The sequence below is a fragment of the Sorghum bicolor genome, chromosome 10, assembly GCF_000003195.3.
Source record: "Sorghum bicolor cultivar BTx623 chromosome 10, Sorghum_bicolor_NCBIv3, whole genome shotgun sequence".
Lineage (NCBI taxonomy): Eukaryota > Viridiplantae > Streptophyta > Magnoliopsida > Poales > Poaceae > Sorghum > Sorghum bicolor.
Window position 1 is genome coordinate 11,288,635 of NC_012879.2, and position 9,292 is coordinate 11,297,926.

General features: G+C 37.4%; 1 long non-coding RNA gene across 1 annotated transcript; it reads left to right on the forward strand.

Annotated features, from left to right (window-relative positions):
- LOC110431351 lies at window positions 426–7,720 on the forward strand. Its single transcript, XR_002448849.1, has 2 exons — window positions 426–670; window positions 6,844–7,720. It is a non-coding gene; the product is annotated as an uncharacterized LOC110431351 (long non-coding RNA).

Consider the following 9,292-nt stretch of genomic DNA (forward strand, 5'->3'; position numbering starts at 1 on the left):
CCATAACTGGTTCCACTTGTACTCTTAGCCTTTGATTATAAGAAACAAGAAAATGCACCTTGGAAGGACCCAATGAGGGGGTCGGGCGACCCCATCATGGTCCCGCCAAAAGTTGAGCTTCGAAGTACAATCCATGTGAAGACCCCTTGAGTCAATTTCCACCCTCAGATCAACTTCTAATGGTAAAAGATCATTGCACATGGATCCATGGGCCCACAACTATGCAAGCAAACAAATATTTGAAAAATGGTGGAGCCACTTCACATGACAACTGGGGTCACCTGTAGAAGACCCTGGCTGGCCCACTTGCCATAGAGGGATTGGGCGAACCCTCCTAGTGCCCAGCCAGGTTAGTTGGCTCCCCATCGACTCAAGCACAACTTCCACATGTCCAAATTACCTTGGCAATCCATCTATGGCAGTTACTAAGTTGGTTCATCCAAGGGTGGAGAGACATGGAGCACATGGATCGCTAACATGGCAGCCCCTCTCCCTCCTCTATAAATAGAGGCTGCCTCCACCCTTGAGAGGCATCCCTGGAAGAGACCAAAGCTTCAAGTCTCTCAATCCTTCAAGGATCAAGTAGTGTAGTAGTAGTTAGTCTAGAGTGGGAGATAGAGTTGAGTCGAGCGAAGCTTGGGGTCTCCAGAGTCGTCTTCTTGAGAGTCTGGTAATGCTCTTGTATCTTTCCTTTGTCAGACTTTTCCTTTATTAATATAATATTCTTGCTTTACTTAACTTAGTATTTACTTAGTACAAGTCTATCTTTATAGCCTTGTTGTGTGTTTGTCTTAGTAATATTAGTTGACTTAGTTGGATTGGTTTCCTGTAACCAACTCCTTGTGTGTGTTTCATCGTCCTATCTTGCATAGGAGCTTTAGCTATCTATGCGGTAGTTAGAGTCGTGAGAGTTAGTGTAAGCATGGTGCTTAGACTAAGGCTCACCTTTGATGGTCGCTGGTTTAGACGGACAGTAGGAGCGCACTGGCAAGACGTGACAGGTCGTGCTCGGCATTAGGATCTCCTCACGTATAAACTAGTTCTTAAAAGGCAAGGCATCCATAAGAGTTTAGTCGCTTTAGCAGGGGTTCTGTCTGTTGTTTTCTCAGCTATCCCCCTCACACAAGTAGTAAGGCGTCAGTCTAGTTGAGTCAACAGTCTATTAGGATCAAGTACACAGAAGTAAAGTAGGATACATAGGAGTCCTTTACTCACTCATTGTCCTCCCACCTAGCTAATTCTCTACGAGTTATCTTTAGATTAGATTCTGTGCTACCTTACTTATCTACCCTTCCTATCAATCACTTACCCCATCTTCACTAGTTGATACTAGATCATAGTAGACATAACGATCTCTCTTCTCTTTTATTAAACATTCCTAGCATTGCTTTCCCTTGGGATAAAATAACTTGGATGCTCATCCTTGGTGAAGTGCTACATCAGCATATTCTGTGTGCTTGTGGAATAATTCAATAGACATTAAGATTTGCCAACAATGATGTACAGGTATAAGTCATGGCTATGAAAGGTCCTAAATAGCTAGAGAGGCATGAATAGCCTATAAAAAATTCTACAAAAACACTAGAGCAAGAGGTAAGAAATCTAAAAGGCGAAATGCAATTTTGCTCTAGCTCTACAAGGGTTGCAAGCCACCTACAACAACAATTCTAGTTGCTATTATCACTAGGCATAAACAAAGGCTAAGTCACTGCTCTCTACAACTAGTGAACAAGCAAGGAAAAATAAAACAACAACTTATAGATAGGTACAACTGGTTCCAACTAACTGCAACTAGTTTCAACCAAGTTAAACAACTAGCAAAACAAACTGATTGCAACTAGTTACAACTAGTTCCAACTAAGAGCAATTGGTTACAGCTAGATGCAACTAAGAACCACTAGTTACAACTAGTTTGCAAGAGTATAAAGAGGTGAGTGATAATTATACGTCCGTGTAGGGGAAGAATCAATCATAAAATGAATTCCAATACAATCATCAGGAGAATACCAATGGACAAACGAAGCAATTTTTCTCCTAAGGTTCATGTGCTTGCCGGCATGCTAGTCACTGTTGTATCAACCAACACTTGGTGGTTTGGTGGCTAAGAGGTGTTACACGAACCTCGTCCATACGTTGGACACCGCAAGAACCTACCCACAAGTGAGGTAGCTCAATGACACGAGCAATCCACTAGAGTACCTTTTACGATCTTCCGGATGGAAAAGGTCAAGAACCCCTCAGAAATATATCCTTGATTGTGGCGGACACAATCACCAAATCCCCTCACCAATCAACAAATCCACAACCATCTAGGTGACAATAATCACCAAGAGTAATAGGAAATCCACAATCACAAGAATCACCTAGTGCCACCAAAAATGCAATCACAAATGCACACATTAGGGTTTCCCTCAATCCACTCTCAAAATAAACCATGAGCTAGGAGAGGGAGAGGAAAGGAAGGAGATCCACTTGAAGCTCTTAGATCAATCACTAGAGTCTGATCTCTCACTAGATTGAAGCACAAATCATTGGGAGTGAGAGAGGAGAAGGAGAGTTTGTTCTTCTTTGTTCTTGGTGCATAGGATGCAAGGGTGGGAAGGAACCAAAGAGGGAGAAGGAAGGGGGAAGCGCTGCCTTAATTCTGCAGCAAAGCATCCAAGCCCCAATGGGTAGAACCCATCACAATGGCTCATTGCACGATGGCTAGGAACCATAGCGCCTCTGCAAACATGAGTACGGTGCATCCTCTCCTTTCTCTGGAAGCAAACAAATGGACAGGAGAGTCAACTGGCCTCGCATGCACCAGTCCCCTTTCTCACCGTGTGAGCCCCAATTCTAAAAATAGGGACAGCACTTGCATGCACCTCCATGGGCACCAAAAACCAATGGATGCATGCCACAAAGGCTATTCTTGGCATGGGCCCTGCAGCTCCAACTCCTTCCAACTAATTCTAACTAGATGCAACTGCTTCTAGTTGGTTGCAACTTCTTCCAGCTACTTTCAACTCCATGCAATTGCTTTCAACTTATTTCAGCTACTTGCAACTTGAGAAATTCCAGCACCAATTCAAGCCTTTTCAAGTTGCCAACTTCACCAAAATAAATTAGGCACTTAAGTTAGCTTTTCAAGCCTTTTCAAGTTGCCAACTTCACCAAAAAAGGCTTTCTTATGTATCTCACCACGTCACTAAGTGCTATATATATGCAAATGAGACTCACATTTAGTCCACTAGATAACCATTGCAATTAAAGATTTTCCCTCTTTATCTATCCTGAACCCACTCACACTCACTTGATGTCTTGAGTGGCAAAACAAAATGGCCCTATTAAATACTTCCTCCATACCCATATTAGTTGATGTTAGGACATAATTGTGCTTACCAAGGATCACTAATAAGAGGGTATTTTCCCTGTCTACCCTTATTAAATGAGGCTGCGAGTGTAGTTCATACAAGAAATAACAAAGGCTTCATATGGCTAGTGCATTCAGGCTTGTGGTCACAGAGTAGAGGTGCCCGGTTCGATACCTATTTTCCATGGTGCGTGAGAGCTATAAATGCGGCAGAACCCAAGACAGTCCAGGGGTAAAGGGGTCACTGAGTAGCAATTTTGGCCAGGACATCAGTCTTTCTAAAAATAGGTTGTTAGCTTACAACGTCAACTAATATTGGTATGGAGGGAGTATACCTCTACCTTGAGCTTATTCTATTTTTCTCTTTCTTTTTTTTTCAAAGTTGGAGCACATATATATAATCTTTTGGCACTTTATCACCATGACCATTATCTACCTCCACCACTTGGTGTGTACCAACCTATCTTTGTATTTTACTCATGGCAAAGGTTAGGACACTTAGGTTTCACCAATTATCCAACCAAACTAGGGCTTTCAGGCTAGCAAATGGTGACATAACTTCAAATGCAAATGTTATGACATGCATTGTGCATATGAGATACTCCATTCAATGGTTAACTACTCCAACAACGTATTGCAAAATATAACTCTTGTCCAAAACAAAGTATAGCATAAGATCCAAATCTATCAACATACCATAAGTACCAACAATCATCACCAATAAATGTCATAGCCATGCTCACATACATCCACCATTATAAAACATAGCATTTACCTCATGATGATAGACAAATGACAAAAGATTCAACAATGAAGACCATATATAGAGTATTTTAAAGGATAAGTAAGTTCATATTTAGTTATATCATCTTGGTTTAATTCATGTTATCACAAAGTGTAAGTAGAACAAACAAAAAGTCAAGTTGTAGCAATCACTGCTACCTTTACTTGCCACAAAACAACGATGCAACAATGTGAGCTAAGAATGATTCAAAGGAACACCACCTATTCAAAAATCGTCACCCTAGAAAACATACTCATACAAACATCCACAAATGACAAATAAAATGATTCTACGGCTTGCGGTATCGCTTCCCTCAAAATAGCAACTAAACAACCAACCAACAGCAGCAACCCTGCTTCACATTTTTGGCGCGGATAAATTACATGTTCAAAAATTATGAACCTTCTATAGAAGGTGTAAAACACCATTACCTACAACTTTGAAATCTAGCATTTGATATCTCCAAGATAGCATAAAGAACCTCTGAACTTAACTGAATATTTCTGATGACCAAAACAGGGCAACAAACTCTAAAATACATAACTACAGTTATACTCGTCCAAAAAATATAATCATTACCAATCTGGAAGGACTATAAAACATTATAAAACTTTTATGTTATAACCTTTGGATTTTAAGAAAAATAAGATACCCAAAACAATCCAACAAACTAACTGAACTTTTTGGACAACAGAAAAACAACAGCTGACAAAAACATGCACAATTGGAGATGTACTGATCCAACATTTATGGTCTTTAACAATATGAAAATCCTATTAAATGACCTATATATAACTTTTATATAGATCACTTCACGACATTATGGACTTAAGATATCTTAAAAGAAAATACAACTAAACAGAAGTCTAACAGCACAAATGCATCCCCAAACAATGATTATAACTCCTAAACCAGAATAGCTAGAAAGGTGATCTCTATGCCAAAGGAATGGTATTGAAGTCTGCTACTGAAATAGAATTTTTCTATGATTTTTGAGCACATAAAAACAGCCTACAGCACATACACAACAATTGCACAATCTGAAATAAACAGCAAAGCTTAACTACGAGATTAGAACCCTAACCTGTCAATTATTCGACGAAATTCAGTAAAACATAGCATTGAATCCAATAAAAACAGTGGGGAAAAGCAAAATCTTACCCCCATATAAAAAACTATGAAGAACCACAAAGATGCTCTTCTATTTCTCTTATCTCTCATAGTGATTCCCGTTGCTACACCTTTCATTGATTCAATCTACTCGACAAGCGTCATCGCTATCATGGACAGCAAGGGAAAATATGGAATTGAGAAAGAAAGAGAAGGTGTCAAACCATCAAGAAGGATGAACTGATTTGGTGATGAACCACGCTGAAATCCTAATTTCCCTCCCTCTTCTCGGTCTTCTCATACTTTTCCATGCGTGAAGGCGACGGTGGCCAAAGGAATGAAAGAATTAGGTTTTATGGGGAAAGGATGAGAAAAGACAGAGGGAAAACACCTGCCTTGGCTTCTGTAGCATCAGGGGGTCTGTAGAGGCCTGGTTTAAATCTAAAAAGTTTTTAGATTTTAACACTGTAGCACTTTTGTTTATATTTGATGATTATTGTCCAATTATAGATTAACTAGGCTCAAAAAACTCATCTCGCAAATTATAGGCAAGCTATGCAATTAGTTATTTTTTTTATCTATATTTAGTGATCCATGCATGTGCCGCAAGATTCGATGTGATGAGAAATCTTAAAAAGTTTTTAGATTTTGGAGTGAACTAAACAAGGCGCCCCCACTGTAACCCATTTAGTATAGTGTTCATCATTTTTTTAGTCATGTATCTTGTGATTGCTATAGTTTCATGATTTGAACTCCAGACCCCCAGATCCATTCTAGAGAACGTTCATTAGAAACTAATCCAGCGAACGATCTCAGCGTCTTCCACGCCGCTGACGTCCCACTGACGTCATCTCAAAATTGCAAACCATTTATTTTAAATTGCTATAACTTCCAAACGGTTTATCCAATTTTCATTCTGTTTGCACCAATGTATTCTTCATGACGAGATGAACAAAACTAGATCCCACTTACATATATTTCGAAGATTTTTTTTACGTAGAAATTTATATGTGTTAAATTATAATAATATATAACTTTACAACTTATGCACATAAATTGTATTGATTAACTTATATACACAAGTTACATGGAATAACTTGTGTACACAAGTTAGATTTCATGACTTTTTGTGTTTGTAAGTTTTGATATAAGTTAAGTTAATTCGTTCCTTTGTATGTTAATAACTTTTGTGTTTGCAAATTTTGTCATAAGGTATAACTTAGTTCATTCCTTTGTGTTTAATAACTTTTTATAAATAAAATGTGTTTCATAACTCTTGCTTTTTCAAGGTTTCGTATAAGTTATAAGTTATACATTATAAGTTATATATTCTAAGTTATACTTTCTAAGTTATATCTGATTATTTGGTACACATAAGCTATTACATGTAAATGGTGTGTTCTAACTTATATGTTCTAAATTATATATCCTAAGTTAGTATATATAAGTTATTTGTAGAACAAAATTCTTCGAAACATATGTAAGTGGGGTCTAGTTTTATTCATCTCATCGTGTAGAACACACTAGTGCCATCGAAATTAAAAATGGACACACCGTTTTTAAGTTATAGCATTTTAAAAAATGGCTTTTGTAGGTTATGTCAATGCTGACATTATAGCCAGAGAAGGAGAACGAAGCGAGAGAAGTAGGAGAACGAAGCGAGAGAAGTAATGGGGTTATATCAGTGCTGTCGGAAATTGACCGTTGCTTTTGTTTCCACTGAACGTTCGTGAAATAGTGGCGTCGACTCCAGACCACCCATATAAGTAGTCAAATCGAAAGCATTTGATGAGATCTACGCATCTATAGTCTCTGATCATCCATCTGAGTGATGCATAAAAATTTATTTTTTGCCACTCATTAAGACTCCTAATTAACTATTTGCCACTTTACGTTTTCCAACAAAAAAACATATTTTTTGGATGTTAGAGTATTGGATTGTCGGTGAGTAATAGCTAGCTGATGTGGCATCACCGCATAGAAAAGTGCAGCTCATCCACAACGGTAGTTGTCCACTTGGGGGGCAATAAAACGGACCCCAATCGACCATTTGAAGAGATGGAGCTGAGGGAAGATACTAGTGTGCTTGTGCGACCACTTTGGATCTTTCCACTTGCATAGGGTATAAAGTTCACAAGGTGATTAGCAAGTTCACAAGGTGATTAGCATAGGTGCTTTGCAAAGTAGTTAGATCACGCTCATATATGCTTGCTCTAGGCTTACGTACGGTCTAGTTGCTATTGAGGTTTGCATACCTCTCAACCAAAGGTGCTTGTACACACCAAATTTGTACTCTGTGGGGCTTGTAAGTATTGCAATACCACACCAACTGCTTTTGTGGTATGGCCACTGTTGACGTAGTCGTTCGATCTTGTAATGTAGTAGACTGGCAGTGGATATGTACTTCCTCTATAGGAGCATTGATTGATGTTAATGACTAATGAGACAGTACTCCAAGTGTGGATAGAAAATCCACTAGCTTGTCAGCTCTTCTTTGTAACACCCTAAAATTTGTATCTTTTGAAATAGGTCTAAAACATTTAATTACGTATTTTTGTGCTCATGAAAATATTGGAAAAATAATATTTTTCATTAAATTAAAATTTATCTTAAGTCTTAGAAACATTGTGCATAAATGCTGATGCATATGAGTTGATGTTTGTGTGTTGCTTCTTTGCGTGTTGAGAGTGAGAAAAATGTTTAAAATGCATTTAGTAGGTCAGTCTTCTTTCTCTGGCACGCCTTTATCTTTTCCTACAATCAAAGTCTTTGTTTCTCAAGTTTTCATTGGAAGATTCCTAAAAATCTTTTCTTTGTCACCCAAATCACTTCTTTCAGTTCCTCATCCGTCAATCAATCTCTAAAAAAACTTACCGGGAATTATTTCAGCATTTTTTTCTGGAACTTGTTCCCACTTATCTGTGAGCATAATCTAATTTTTAGATACTCCAAATTATCTTATCATAAGGTCCAAATACTTTATTTGGGTTCCTCATATCCATAATGTCTCCAAGATTTTTCTCTGAATTTTCAGAGCTTCTTGAGTATTTTTTGGGACTTAAAATCAATTTTGAACTTTTCTAGAATTATTTTAATCTCAAAATTTATTAATTCTGAAAATAATAAAGTATCTCTTTTTAATGCTCAACGCCTATGTGAAATAATTCTTATAAATCTTAAAAAAAACAGACACGATATTGAAAAAAGTTTAGGGTTTTATTCCCTGACGCCGCCGCTAAAATCATCCCGTGACTTCTTTTGTGCTGTTGAATCAGCGACTTGGAGTTGGTACACGTCAAGTCCAAGGCAGGTTCAGAGAGCTGTGCTGTTTTCCGAAGCGGAGGCGAAGCAGTTTCATCTATATGTAAGGCCTTGTTTAGTTCACCCTGAAATTCAAAAACATTTCAAGATTCTCCGTCACATTAAATCTTGTGACACATACATGAAGCACTAAATATTGATGAAAATAAAAACTAACTGAACAGTTTATCTATAATTTACGAGACGAATCATTTGAGCCTAGTTAGTCTATAGTTGAACAATAATTGTCAAATACAAACGAAAGTGCTACAGTGTCAAAATTCAAAATCTTTTCACAACTAGTTCACATAAAATTTTACAAAATTTTTTATATTATCCGTCACATCGAATCTTTAGACGCATGCATAAAGTATTAAATATAGACGAAAATAAAAACTAATTGCACAGTTTGGTTGGAATTGACGAGACGAATCTTTTGAGCCTAGTTAATCCATAATTGGATAATATTTATCAAACACAAACGAAAATGCTACAGCGTCGAGTTCCCAAAATTTTTCGGAACTAGCAAAATTTTGAGATTTCAGATACCGTAGCACTTTCGTTTTTATTTGATAAATATTATCTAATAATAGACTTACTAGGCTCAAAAGATTCGTCTTACAAGTTACAGGTAAACTATATAATTAGTTTTTATTTTCGGCTATGTTTAATACTTTATGTATAAGTCATAAGATTGGACATGACAAGAAATCTTAAATTTTTGTCAAAACTTTTTAAACGAG